The 15,599-nt window shown below is 30.6% G+C and overlaps 1 long non-coding RNA gene across 2 annotated transcripts in view; it reads right to left on the bottom strand.

Annotated features, from left to right (window-relative positions):
- The window catches only part of LOC127290610 (uncharacterized), an 87,472-nt gene extending 72,093 nt beyond the window's left edge, over window positions 1-15,379 (bottom strand). For both annotated transcript variants that reach the window (XR_007844396.1, XR_007844397.1), the window contains exons 1-4: window positions 15,213-15,379; window positions 15,051-15,122; window positions 14,497-14,686; window positions 13,753-13,948 (exon numbers count right to left, since the gene is read on the bottom strand). This is a non-coding gene — a long non-coding RNA (uncharacterized LOC127290610). The remainder of the gene's footprint in view (window positions 1-13,752; window positions 13,949-14,496; window positions 14,687-15,050; window positions 15,123-15,212) is intronic.
- Between the last annotated feature and the right edge of the window lie 220 nt (window positions 15,380-15,599).

Raw genomic sequence — 15,599 nt, 5'->3', positions numbered from 1 at the left:
CGGTTCAATGATTTTAATTATTAACCAAGTCGTGGAATATTGTATTAATTGAAATTAAAATCCAGTCTTCAGATTGCCATATATACTTTTCTTTATAGACACCTATATAACATTAAGCTATGTATATATATATTGCACGATATTATAACATATTTTCAGTTCACCGCGAGATTCTGCGATAATAATCTCAGAAATAATCACTCGAAAACTTACACACTTCTATGAACAAGATAATTAATTTTTATGTTCTCATTCATTCATGGAATCAAAGTCTATTAACATGAAACTTAAGAAAACATTCATATATATTATTTTTAAATAATTTTTATATTTTAAAATTAAGATCAATTTATTTATTTATGTTTATTGATAGAATTAACGTTATAATTTAGATTTTCATTTGCAATAATTTAAAAAAATAAAAATTGTCACCTAGTTTTTAATTATATACATATAAGTCTCATATTTAATTGCCAACGAATTGGAATAAATTTCCACTCTTAATCTTAAAAATAATGATAATAATAATAATAATAATAATAATAATAAAAGAACGAGTTTTTCGTAATAAGATTTAGCATTCCACGAATATCAGAACGCCTGGCTGCCAGGTGTCTAGAAATGATTGATATCGCACGGAGTCTGCACGAAAGTAATTACGATTCAATGAGCGGAGTCCCGTCAAGCTGGTTTTAAGCGAATCAAAGTGTCGTACGCGCGTTTAGAGCAATTCGCGATTGACAGACAGAACAATAGTACAAGAGTGTTGTATGGACACGCGCTCATGGGACCCGTATCTCAGCCCACACATAGATTAGATTATTTTTAGGTTTCTTTTATCATATCGATTTGCTGTATATACATTCTTTTTATTATATACAAATCGACGGGCGCGGCTTTGATTTCATGTTTATAGAGAGAATTATTCCGGATACTTTTTACGGACACTGTCAAACACAAACTTATATTTACTTTATATATACCTATATATAATAATAATAATAATAATAATAATCTAACGGGTCCATGAGATGTAACTCTCTTAGATCGTTTGTTATGATTTTCTTGTCATTCACAATGTCTATTTCAAATGCAATCTATTCATTGTCCACTAGCCCAATCTTTCATCATTTAATCGTTTCATCATTCAATCAATATTTAAATCCAATGTAAATTTTGAGAAAAATCTAATCCAGAGGAATTAAATATTTTTCTGCAAAATATAAATGAAAAAAAAATGATAAACCCTGCCGGATTGTATGATGCGAATGCTCCACGAAATTAGCGAAGCATTCGTAGAACACGAAATTGAGATTGAAATTTTGTCTCAAATATATAAAAAATGATAAAACATATAGTTAAATGATTGAAACAATAAGATTTATGTTTTTTATGATGATTATTGTTAAAAAAATATAAAAATTTAATGTTTTTATTAATTTCAATCTACTACAGTTTATTATTAACATTTGTTGATAAAATCAAAAGAGCCGCACTTTTTGATTGGTCCAGCGGATGCTGAGCTAAGCTTAAAAAAATCGGGAGAGAAATTTTCGAAAAATAAAATTTGCGAGATAATGATTCGGGAATAATGCCAAAAAATTGAGCAAAAAGTCTCGAACAGAAAATGTATGGCGCACTTTTTGATTGGTCCAGCGGATGCTGAGCTACACTTAAAAAAATCGGGAGAGAAATTTTCGAAAAATAAAATTTGCGAGATAATGACTCGGGAATACCGCCAATAAAATAGGGAAAAAGTTCCGAACAAAAAATGTATGGCGCACTTTTTTATTGGTCCAGCGGATGCTGAGCTACACTAGAAAACAAATTTGAAAAAAATTTAGAAAAATTAAATTTGCGAGATAATCGCTCCGGAATACATCCAACGTCATTAGAAGAAAGTTCTGAACAAAAAATTTATGGCGCACTTTTTGATAGGTCCAGCGGATGCTGAGCTACGCTTAAAAAAATATATGAAAAATTTTCGAAAAATTAAATTTTCGAGATAATCGTTCGGGAATACCGCCAAAGTCTTTAGCAAAAAGTAGCGAACAAAAAATGTATGGCGCACTTTTTGATTAGTCCAGCGGATGCTGAGCTACAGTAAAAAACAAATTTGGAAAAAAATTTGAAAAATTAAATTTGCGAGATTATCGGTCGGGAATACCACCAGTAAAATAGTCAAAAAGTTCCGAACAAAAAATGTATGGCACACTTTTTGATTGGTCCAGCGGATGCTGAGCTACACTCAAATAAATTTCGGAAAAAAATTGCAACAATTAAATTTGCGAGATATTCTTTTTAGAATATAACCATAGTATTTAGAAGAAAGTTCTGAACAAAAAATGTATAGCGCACTTTTTGATTGGTCCAGCGGATGCTGAGCTACACTCAGATAAATTTTTTAAAAAATTTCGAAAAATTAAATTTGCGAGATAATTGGACGGGAATACCGCCAAAGTCTTAACCCGGGAGTCTCGAACAAAAAATGTATGGCGCACTTTTTGATAGGTCCAGCGGATGCTGAGCTACAGTAAAAAACAAATTTGGAAAAAAATTTGAAAAATTAAATTTGCGAGATTATCGGTCGGGAATACCACCAGTAAAATAGTCAAAAAGTTCCGAACAAAAAATGTATGGCACACTTTTTGATTGGTCCAGCGGATGCTGAGCTACACTCAAATAAATTTCCGAAAAATTTTCGAAAAATTAAATTTTTGAGATAATCGCTTCAGAATGCCATAACTGTCTTTAGCAAAAAGTAGCGAACAAAAAATGTATAGGGCACTTTTTGATTGGTCCAGCGGATGCTGAGCTACAGTAAAAAACACATTTGGAAAAAATTACAAAAAATTAAATTTGCGAGATTATCGGTCGGGAATATCCGCAAAGTAGTTAGAAGAAAGTTCTGAATAAAAAATGTATGGCACACTTTTTGAATGGTCCAGCGGATGCTGAGCTACAGTAAAAAACAAATTTGGAAAAAATTACAAAAAATTAAATTTACGAGATTATCGGTCGGGAATACCACCAGTAAAATAGTCAAAAAGTTCCGAACAAAAAATGTATGGCACACTTTTTGATTGGTCCAGCGGATGCTGAGCTACAGTCAAATAAAGTTCCGAAAAATTTTCGAAAAATTAAATTTGCGAGATAACTGCTCCGGAATACCACCAATAAAATAGGGAAAAAGTTTCGAACAAAAAATGTATGGCGCACTTTTTGATTGGTCCAGCGGATGCTGAGCTACAGTCAAATAAAATTCCGAAAAATTTTCGAAAAATTAAATTTGCGAGATAACTGCTCCGGAATACCACCAATAAAATAGGGAAAAAGTTTTGAACAAAAAATGTATGGCGCACTTTTTGATTGGTCCAGCGGATGCTGAGCTACACTCAAATATATTTCCGAAAAATTTTCGAAAAATTAAATTTGCGAGATAACTGCTCCGGAATACCACCAATAAAATAGGGAAAAAGTTTCGAACAAAAAATGTATGGCGCACTTTTTAATTGGTCCAGCGGATGCTGAGCTACACTCAAATAAATTTCGGAAAAAAATTGCAAAAATTAAATTTGCGAGATATCCTTTTTGGAATATAACCATAGTATTTAGAAGAAAGTTCTGAACAAAAAATGTATGGCGCACTTTTTGATTGGTTCAGCGGATGCTGAGCTACAGTCAAATAAAATTCCGAAAAATTTTCGAAAAATTAAATTTGCGAGATAACTGCTCCGGAATACCACCAATAAAATAGGGAAAAAGTTTTGAACAAAAAATGTATGGCGCACTTTTTGATTGGTCCAGCGGATGCTGAGCTCCAGTCAAATATATTTCCGAAAAATTTTCGAAAAATTAAATTTGCGAGATAACTGCTCCGGAATACCACCAATAAAATAGGGAAAAAGTTTTGAACAAAAAATGTATGGCGCACTTTTTGATTGGTCCAGCGGATGCTGAGCTACACTCAAATATATTTCCGAAAAATTTTCGAAAAATTAAATTTGCGAGATAACTGCTCCGGAATACCACCAATAAAATAGGGAAAAAGTTTCGAACAAAAAATGTATGGCGCACTTTTTAATTGGTCCAGCGGATGCTGAGCTACACTCAAATAAATTTCGGAAAAAAATTGCAAAAATTAAATTTGCGAGATATCCTTTTTGGAATATAACCATAGTATTTAGAAGAAAGTTCTGAACAAAAAATGTATGGCGCACTTTTTGATTGGTTCAGCGGATGCTGAGCTACAGTCAAATAAAATTCCGAAAAATTTTCGAAAAATTAAATTTGCGAGATAACTGCTCCGGAATACCACCAATAAAATAGGGAAAAAGTTTTGAACAAAAAATGTATGGCGCACTTTTTGATTGGTCCAGCGGATGCTGAGCTACACTCAAATAAATTTCGGAAAAAAATTGCAAAAATTAAATTTGCGAGATATTCTTTTTGGAATATAACCATAGTATTTAGAAGAAAGTTCTGAACAAAAAATGTATGGCGCACTTTTTGATTGGTCCAGCGGATGCTGAGCTACAGTCAAATAAAATTCCGAAAAATTTTCGAAAAATTAAATTTGCGAGATAACTGCTCCGGAATACCACCAATAAAATAGGGAAAAAGTTTCGAACAAAAAATGTATGGCGCACTTTTTAATTGGTCCAGCGGATGCTGAGCTACACTCAAATAAATTTCGGAAAAAAATTGCAAAAATTAAATTTGCGAGATATCCTTTTTGGAATATAACCATAGTATTTAGAAGAAAGTTCTGAACAAAAAATGTATGGCGCACTTTTTGATTGGTTCAGCGGATGCTGAGCTACAGTCAAATAAAATTCCGAAAAATTTTCGAAAAATTAAATTTGCGAGATAACTGCTCCGGAATACCACCAATAAAATAGGGAAAAAGTTTTGAACAAAAAATGTATGGCGCACTTTTTGATTGGTCCAAGCGGATGCTGAGCTCCAGTCAAATATATTTCCGAAAAATTTTCGAAAAATTAAATTTGCGAGATAACTGCTCCGGAATACCACCAATAAAATAGGGAAAAAGTTTTGAACAAAAAATGTATGGCGCACTTTTTGATTGGTCCAGCGGATGCTGAGCTACACTCAAATAAATTTCGGAAAAAAATTGCAAAAATTAAATTTGCGAGATATTCTTTTTGGAATATAACCATAGTATTTAGAAGAAAGTTCTGAACAAAAAATGTATGGCGCACTTTTTGATTGGTCCAGCGGATGCTGAGCTACAGTCAAATAAAATTCCGAAAAATTTTCGAAAAATTAAATTTGCGAGATAACTGCTCCGGAATACCACCAATAAAATAGGGAAAAAGTTTCGAACAAAACATGTATGGCGCACTTTTAAATTGCTTTTGTCAGTTATGGAGCAGAAATATGATGATTCAAAAAAAATGAAATGATTGATGAAGAACCTCATAAATAAAGAAATCTTGCATCGTAATTAAAAGTGTCATTTTTAAAAATGGCTACCGAGGTCATTTGACAGAGAGACAGAGAGAGAGAGAGAGGCAGACAAGATAAAAATTTTTAAATAAACGATTTGCTTGGCGAGTGTGTGAGTTGAATATAGTCCACTAACGTAAAACGACGTTATTAAAATCATATATGGCAAGAGAGGGCCGTAGCAAATAACTGAAAGGAACAGCCGAACCTCTGTTACAAGATTCTCAAGGGAGTTTATATGTATAGGTTTGCCTTTCCAATATAAGAGCATAGAGAAGGGCTTAATTTAGTGTTGAGCATTTCCTCTTAAAACTATACTGCCATCATTAAGGGCATTTGAGAAGCTGCCATTTAATTTTTTATTTATGCCTCGCATTAAGGTTTCATGATTATAAGCTCTCGAGTTATTAATAATAATGGGTATCGTTTTCCGTCGATAATAGTCAGACATCACGCAGCACGCGCCGATTATTGTAAATGATTCAGAAACCAAAAAGAAGATGAGATCGATTTTGAAAGATGTATAATTTTGTATTCAAAAATTCTTTATGTGCAAATATTGTTTAAATATATTAAACCATTTTTTCATTACTAATGAAAAATTATAAAATTTAAGTAATCGTAATTAAAAATTGTATAAAAATTATTTAATTTACTAATATTTGAAGTTGTGTACTCTTTTTTCTAAAAAAAAATCGTATTAATCAAGAGATGCATAATTTTCAATGAAACGAATGGAATAAACCAGATATTGGCTACAAAAAAGTATAGTTTTCCTAACATAAAAAAGCGATAAATTATTTTTTTTAACGAAGCAGTGCAACGTTCAAGGATGACACTTACAATTAAAAAAATGACGCATATAAATTGAGGAACCGAATCAATTTTATTTTACGCTCTTTTATTTTCCGCAAGGATTTTAATAAAAATTTAATTTTATATCATTTAAGAATAATTTTAATTTTCTCAATAATGCTTCATTAATGTCAGTAAAATATTTTTTTTTTCGAATCACGTCGGAAAGAGGTATTTGATGTGTGAACCCCTCAATTACTCTTCTACGCTTTAGTTTCATCGCGGGATATAATCACGTCCCTGAATTCAGGATGCAGCGATAATGACAGGCGAGGAAACGTGAGTGCGCAAACGAGAAAACAAACGCGGAAGCCGAGAGCCTTGGATTGACCATTTTGAGGAGAGAAGTCCCTCAACACTCCATATAAAGGAATGATCTTATGGTTACCTAAATATAACAAGCGCGCGGCAAGATTTGAGGGCAACGATATAAATTACTGTTCGTCAAGGTGCGAGGGAGAGACCCCAGCGGCATATATATATATACATGTATGAGGTGTTATATATGTATATGAATATTGCAAAGAATCATTTAATTGGATGACAATTAAGCGCCTGGCCAAATGAACAAAAGCGGGGGAAAAATCATCCTGAGGCATATTATAGTCGGTACATTTCTTTCATGTCAATTCCATAAGATAATTGAGAATTTTGCGATAAAACTGGTTGACAGATTGTGTGAGCTGTCGTAGCCCAAGGTCATTCCCTGAATATTTCAAGAACGAAGGAACGTGTTGACGTGATGGATAAACGTAAAACGAAATCTAGAGATCGAGATGAAACAACTTATTCAGATAAGAGCGAGGATATTTTAATTCCAAGAATTTTAAACAACTTCCTTCATCACTGTCATTTCATTTCGTTTTTATCAAAAAAAAATAATATGATTCTAAAGATATAATTAATGTCTCATTTAAACATTCTTAGAAAAAAAAACAATTGAGAAAAGCTTTCAAAAGCTTTTAAAATACTTTCAATTTTCAGTAAATTATGAATTTGAAACAGAAAAAATCTAAATTCTCCATTCCCTCTGGCACATGAAATGTCCATTTGCATTCCTAAATTGTTCCTACTTGGAAATAGAACAGGCATCTCGGGAATGAAAATAAGGAAAAGAAAATTTCAACAAAAAAACAAAAACTTGAACATGTGCGGAGGAAAATATTTTTCTCACACTTTATGTGAGAAACATTCTATATGTCAAAATCCTTTTTTTGTTTTCTAAAATATGTATAAATATACTGAAAATGAGAAACAAAATTTCCTATATCAATATAATTTTGTTACTGAGAATTGAGAACTTCTTAACTACGGTGGTAGCAAATTTTCGTTTCTGAAGAAATCATAAAAACATTTTTACGACACAAAATAAAGAGAAATCAACCTCCCCTTTCCTGTTCATTTCAACTAAGCAAAGAACGACTTCCGTTTCACGTTGAACGGAAGTTGCGATTCACGCCTCCTCTGGTATATAGTTGAGTTTACGAGAGAGAGAGAGGCATTGACATTATGGAAGAACTCTTGGGATTGGAACTAATTGCTCGTTTTAACGCGCGACACCCCGACATTTGCCTCTCTTTTCTGATTCCCCCGTCAACCCCTTTTTGCTCTCCAAAGGTTTAAAAAAAAAAAAAAAAAACAAGAAAAGTACAAAATGAGACGCGACAAACACTCGAGTCACTTGGGTGTCTTTTGCTCTGCTTGCATTCGCCGTAGGTCGAAAGTTCGTGCGACCGACGCTGATTATTTTCAGCCCGGAACCACGTCCTCGGGATTCCGCGGCGAGAGACCACAAATGATTATATTTTATCCCGTATACCACGAACTTTTTGATCATTATTTCAAAATATGAAGTTCATTAACAGAAATCGAAAAATAAAGAAGAAGCGAAGTGATAAACACGCTTATTTTTAAAGACACACCAAACACAATTTGCTAACATTGTATATAAACAATAATTTAAAACCTTTTTGGCAAATTTTCATTTCGACCGCAAAATGATAGCTTTCACCTCAATTTTCTGAGAAGTCTATACAATTTCTATACACCTTTTTGCAAATTTTTTTTTTATACTCCAATTTAGCATTAAAACTATACTTGTGCGAGAATATTTTACAAAATTTCTTTGCGGTACAAGCAATTTTTACATTAACTTTCCAAAGATATTACTTTTTATTGGACATATATATGTTTTTTACGAATATTTATGAAAAATTTCTCATTACTCTTAATTATTTTTATACTTTAATTTGTGATCCAATATATATAATTAGGTTCATTAATTATTCATAATTCTCAGCGTACTCTTTGATCTGTAAAGAAAATTAATTGAAGGCACTTAAGGCAAAAAAAAATGCAAAAAGATTTTGTGACTGATCAGAAATCAAGTATTTGAAAGGTCGTTAAAATCAGTTATTTAAACATGACTCACATTATATGAATGGACATACAACTTTTTTTGACATCAAGATAGCTTATATCAGGGTTAACAAGATTATTATAACTTATGATAAAGTTTACTTAGAAATATTCACATGATCCTATAGAAAAAAAATTTACACTGCTTCTAAATTAACATTTTAAAAAATTCAAAGTTGTAACAAACACCCTTGGAAATTTATTGAAAAAATATTCACGTTTTTTCTTTTTAAAACGATTATTGTTATAATATTGAAAAGAGGGAACAATTTGAAAATTACAGAAGAAATCGTGAAACCACCTTTAAAAAAAATATACAAAAAAGATAGTAATCTATTTTGCATATATTATATTCGTTTAAAATTTTCCTCAGCTTCATTCAGGTCAGTTGCATTGATTTGTAATCAAACATGTTTAGGATAGTCAAGTATATATATATAAATAGATCTGATCTATGGGTGCAAAATGTTGAATAGAGGTGCACTTACCGCAGTAGCGGTAAAACGAAACGTTTAAGGGCATAAGCTACTTTTTTCTCTCTCTTTCTCTCTCTCTCTCAATGTTTCTGACAAGCCGCAACGTGCCTTGAATTATGGATGCATTTTTATCAACCTCAACCGGTCCATCGCCAATTCACGCTCAAGTCCAAAGTTTCTCGTATTTACATCGAGGATTTACCACTCGAAAAACCTCCAATTCATTTCCTTTTTGCTTAACCAAAAATGGATTGCGTGAAATCGATCGTTACATCTATAAACTATATATACGCAAACTTAAATTGTTTTTCTTTCGAATTCAAACAAAAAAAAATTTTTTTCCACCTATACTAAATTCAATTGCAATGTTTTCCAAGCACGTAGTGTAAATTATATATTGGAGCAGACTTTACGTCTTTATCGAGATATAAAATAACTTTTGGAAAGTAGAAAGGGTTGACAGGTATTCAAAGCACGTCTCGAAACAAAAAAAAAAAAAAAATGTAAGGTCAATCCTCTGACTAAAATTGAATTTAAAAATAATCTTAATTTTAATACGCGCAATTTTTCCTCACAAGATAGAGAAATGAAAAACAAATTATAATTCATTAGAATTAAAAAAGATTGGAAAAAAAACAGACTTGAATCGACCTATTTACAAAATCTCAATATAATAATTTATCTTTAATGATATAATTATCAGAGTCACACGTGTACTTTTTGTGCCTTAAAGAGATGCAAACATTAACATAACTGGGCACAGTCTTGGTATAATGGAAAATCATAAATCTTTATGTTGAAGCACGCCCCACCCTCTTAATAATATTGATTCCCGGACGACCTTCAATCATACCTTTTCAGGGCATAATTATCGCGAATTATGTAGCTGGGCGAGAAAACTGCCGAGGTTTCAAAGACATTACAAATATGTTGCTCGTAAAGTCCTCGCATCAGACATAGTCTCTTTGATATTTTTTTTGTTTTTTTTTTTATTAAACCTTAAAATGGAAACTGAATACGATAATATGGATTGAACACAATTAAAACATTATTCCATACGTGATCTCTTCTCATAATCCAAACTGACTAATTTACATTCTCATTTGTTAGTATATGATAATTTAAACAGTTTAAATTACAGCAAAAAGCATAAACAAATCAGTAAATGATTTAAATTGACACGAGATTGAATATTCTCGTAAGAAAAAAAATCATGTAATCGATTCTTGAGTCAAAAAAAAAATGTGTATATAGATACAATGTTAAAATTAAAATTTATTCTTGACAGGAAATAAATAAAAAGAGATTTTTGTAAGAAAAATATCATAAAAGTGATAATTACTCGAAAATTAATGTATTAAAAAAAAATTTAATTAAATATTGATAATTTTAGTAAATTTTTCTTTTTTTATAATTATGAAAATAAAATTTTAAATTCTATTTGCGGATAAATGGTCTCACACATTGTAAAAGAGGAAATATTATAATTGGTCTGCAAGCCGGGAGTATTGAGGGGAAAAAAAAAAAAAAACTAAAAGAAGCGTATTGTTTTCTTTTGGGGTCTGTATTCCCCCCGAGACATCTGGAGGATTTACCGCGAGCATACGGTCGACATGACCACAGTGTGCCAAATTTAACTGTCGAGCAAAACACCTTCATCACTATATATTTTTCACTAGGGTTATATTTATTTCTGAAGAAATATCCAAATACGTATATTTATTCAGGGTCAAGTTGTCCTCGGCCCTGAACGAACATGTGTGACTAAGATCAGTGACTTTTAAGGCTTACAAACAGAGCATATTATATCGTCAGAGAAAAACCGTGAACTCCACTGCTAGCTGGTTCGATCAGACACCCGCGGTCCTTAGAACTCCCTTAGATGGTGTGATTTTTATTTGAAATTATTTCTCACCGGAGGTCAAAAGAGAGAACATATCTGCGAGAGCAGTCGGGCGCCTGACAAGGATACTTCCTATTAACAAGTCTCACCGTATATGGTGTGCTATCGCTCGGGTCAACCGGTCGTAAATAAATGGATATTCCAATATATCATCATGTATCTATAGCGCCTGAAGGTCGTTTCCTAAATATATATATATATATAAAAATCTGTCGTTTGCCTTTAGAGAACACTGAACTCACGAAAAAAAGAGTTTAAACCAAACGTCAGGTTCATGAACCTCTCATCTATCAAACGAAAGAAAACGGTTTTCAATTCTTTCTCCATAATAACTCTTAAACCTGTACAGAAAATGAAAAATAAAATTTATATATCCAGTCAAAGTAAGCTGATTTTTATTTTAGGGAAATATTTTTAAACAAATAAAATAATATCCTATTTGTCAAAAAAATTATGTTTCTTTATTTTAAAGAAATATTATTAAAGAAACATAATATATAATTGTATTTTCTTCTGGAATAATGTTCAAAGAAATAAATTATACATTTTAATGTGAATAAAAAATAGAAAATATTATAATTTTCCGGAAAGAATGATGAAAGTTGAAGAAATCAGGTAACAATTACTGTTAACATATTGCAATAGAATTTATAGGGTAAGAGAGTAATTAAAGAGAGGAAATTGATCTAGATGCGACAACCTGTACTATTAATACCTCAAGTGGTGCGCGAGTCTTACGAGTGCAGTTCGATGACTTGCGTGACGCTTTTTGCAAAGCTTCTTTAGCACAAGAAGGTGTTTTCCCTCGTTAAATATGAATATTACCTGGGATAATGGACACTAACCACATATATTTATATACTTTAAACGTTCTTATGACGATTGCATGTGTAACACTTCTCATTTATTCTTTTACCAATTTCAATACTTATTAAGAGACTTTTATTGAAAATAAAAAATTCTTTTACGATCAACAATCAGAAATTTCAGATAGTAATAATTTAACAAATATTTGTAAATTAAAATTTTTTAGAGTGTAAAATTTGATAAAAAAAAAAATTATAAAAACAGAAAAAAAATTTTTTTTTCTAATAATTTGAAATTATTCTCTAAAGATTCTGTAAAGAAATTAAAATTTTTAAAGACACAATTCAAATTATTAAAATTCGAAAACGAAAAATGTGCCTTGTTTCGTTTTTTTTATCATATCAATCAAAAAGAGAGAAAGCTATTATATGTATCTCTGACATAAAACTTTTATAGCCACGATAACTTATATAGTTGCATCATATATAGTTATAACCCACGTTCTAAAGCTGTTGACAACTACTACATAATAAAGTTCGGAAATTTATCCTAGTTTTTTATCTTTATTCTCCTAATTTAAGGGAAAAATGAGGTATTTTAAGTAGAAAATACTAAAGGAAAAAGTTTTTTTTTTTCTTTTCCTTTAGCGTCGCGGTCCATTGTAGGAGCAGAAGGAAGGAACGGCAGCCGCAGGAGGCAGCGAGCTAGGCGTGAGTCATCGTGAGACAAGATCGCAAGTAAGGAGGCGGCCTTGCAAAACTTTACTGTTCAACAATATCGGAACCGCTCGCAAAACCGCCTCGGATATCGCGGCCACAATCGTGCCCTGAGCTCAGCATCGCAGGAAGTTTCAGAAAGAGAAAGAGAGCTTTTTTCCCCTCAATATATATACTTTATTCTTCTACCTTTCGACGTAACTGATTGCTAAGCAAGGCCAAAGCGACAAGAAACGTGTCTCGAGTGACAAGAAATTCTTAAGATGCGGCCCTTTATCGATTCCAAAGGAAGCAGGAAGCTTCATCCTGTTTGTCCCTACGGAAATGCCTAAACCCTTTCGGAAATCAACATTTATTATTTTCACCAACAAAAAAAAAGCTTCTTTCGTATGATTTTATTTTCATTTTATAAGCGACAAGTTAAAAAAAATATTTTTAAAATTTAAATTATCAACAATTGATAGGAAAAATTAATTTAATATTTTCTTAAAGTTGTCAATAATTAAATAACTATATTTTTTTAATAGAAATTCAAAAGTTTCAAGATCAACAAAAAATATTAAATGTTACTATTGTTGTTAATTTTTATGTAAATGAATTCGAATTATAAAAAATTATTATGACCGATACTTGAAATAATTTCGAGGTTTAAAAAGCATTGTTCCTCTTAAATAGATTTTTAAAATTCAATTCTCTAAGCATGAACAAAAAATTTGAATATCATTTTCAGTAATAAATGAGAGAAAGTAACTGAATTACTGGAACAATTGTTCCTGATGCGAATGACAAATTATGTCTTCAAAGACCAAAAATTCTCTATTCAACGCAAGTATTTCGCGAAATTATCAAGGACGAGGTTATTGCCTATTCGTGATCTTACCCGGTATTACTAAACAGCAGAAAACTTGGCAATTTATTTCAATGTCTGATGGCATTGATGCTTAAGTCGTCGTGAAACATATTATCGCTCTTTAAAATCAACTTTGATGAGGTCAAATATACGAAGAAGATTTTAAATATATGTCAAGTTTTTTTTAGTATAAATAATTTGCCATGATTCATCTTAGTAAAAAAAAAAATAATAGAAAGATTATTAAAAATGACTCACCAATTTGAAGTTTTCTTATGTCGTCACTCTCCTGATTATCAGGAATCGCAAAGAAAGTTCGTCAAGATTTTCCATGCAGGTATAATTGGTTTGTTTTGTAGTCGTCTTTCCCGTGATGTTTTTTCTCACACGTGCGGAATTCTTCTATTCGGGACGTCCTTTTCTTGTTGATATTATTTTTATTGTACGTAATTTCCTACAAAAAAAATACTGTTTAGATTTTCAATTATAAATATAAATATACTTCCAGTGTAAATTTAATTTATTTAAAAATAAAGAAATTTGACTTTTTAAAAGACAAATTTGATTTTCTTATGCTTTTGTTAAAGATTTATAAGATTTGAATAAATACTTTAATCAAAATCAAAATTAAATTAAAAATACAATTAAATAGGAAAAATTGTCATTAACGTTTAATGGTATTCACAAATTTCTTTTCAACTATTATTTGCTAATGTAGAAAAGATAAAATTCTAATCCACCTTTTTAAATATAATTTTTAATATTGGTATTATAATAATTTTTCCCTAAAAAAAATTTTGTATTTAATTAATTTAACATTTTTACAATATATTTATATAATAAAAAATTAATTATAATTTATTAAACTGAAAATTAAATAAAATTTCAAAAAATTAGACGTTTTAAAAAAAAAGAGAAATGTTAAATTTTTTTTATAGATTTACATACTTTTTTTTACATATTCATCAAATAGCAAAAAAAAAAATATTATATACGACTTACCATTTTGAACATTTGAAGTTATCCGGATCTCTGGTTTTTTTTTTTTTTTTATTCATTTCGGATCATCAAAAATGTCGTAGAACATATTATTTATTTATTCTAATTTTCCACGATGATCTGAATTATTTCCATTACGATATTTTTTCCTAATATCTTTCCCCATGTCAACATTTTCGCAATCTATTTGTGCCTAACACCGAAAGAAATAATAATTATTATATTGTCGACTCTAAATAATAATAATAACAATCTTTAAGCACAACAACTTGTGTTGAAGATTATTTTTTCAACAAATCTAACTCTGACGATATATTTTTTATTCATATGCACAATAATAAAACAAATCACACTTATTTTCAGCTCCATGCACAATTAATAAAACCTAACCTTAAAATTAAGTACGAATCAGATATATTTAAAATTGCTTTTAACTTTCGACCCTGATTTTAGTAATATATATTCACTGCTAATGTGCAAAAACCGGCTCAATTATCTAACCTCTATTAACGGAAATTGTGAACAGATATATTCATAAAAAAAAAAATAACACTTACCATTTTAGAGAGCCGCCAATATCTGACAAATGGATTAGCCAACAGAACTGATGAGAACATGAACTGCAATTCCTGTTAGAACAAAGAAAAATAGATTATAAATATTTTAATTCAGGTACATATGTGAGCCATTAGCCATTTCTATAACCAAATAATACAAACCATTATATACGACTTTCTTCGAGTGCATCCTTGACTTACTACTGCTTTCCACTAATTATCACATGAGAATCAATAATATTTTATTGCAATAAATATAAAAAATTAACAATGTCACGACATTTTTTGGAAAATATCTTGGAAATATATTCACAAATATGTACAGAAACTTTTCGAATGTTGCAAAAGTAATGAAGTGGGAGGGAGGGGTACACAGCACTGAAAACACGGAACCTTCCGCCTATTGCAGAGTTATGCGCATGCGCTAAATTCAAAAAGAAATTTTCAATTAAAGAAAACACTTGAAAATTTAATTAACTTATAATAATATTATTTAATAATTTGTTCATTAGATTCTATTTTTTAATTAAAACTCTTTATATTTATATA

Source organism: Leptopilina boulardi, unplaced genomic scaffold, assembly GCF_019393585.1.
Source record: "Leptopilina boulardi isolate dan_hultmark-lab unplaced genomic scaffold, ZJU_Lbou_2.1 LbouV2_72, whole genome shotgun sequence".
Lineage (NCBI taxonomy): Eukaryota > Metazoa > Arthropoda > Insecta > Hymenoptera > Figitidae > Leptopilina > Leptopilina boulardi.
The sequence above is the reverse complement of the archived record's forward strand: the minus strand, read 5'-3'. Positions and strand labels throughout refer to the sequence as shown.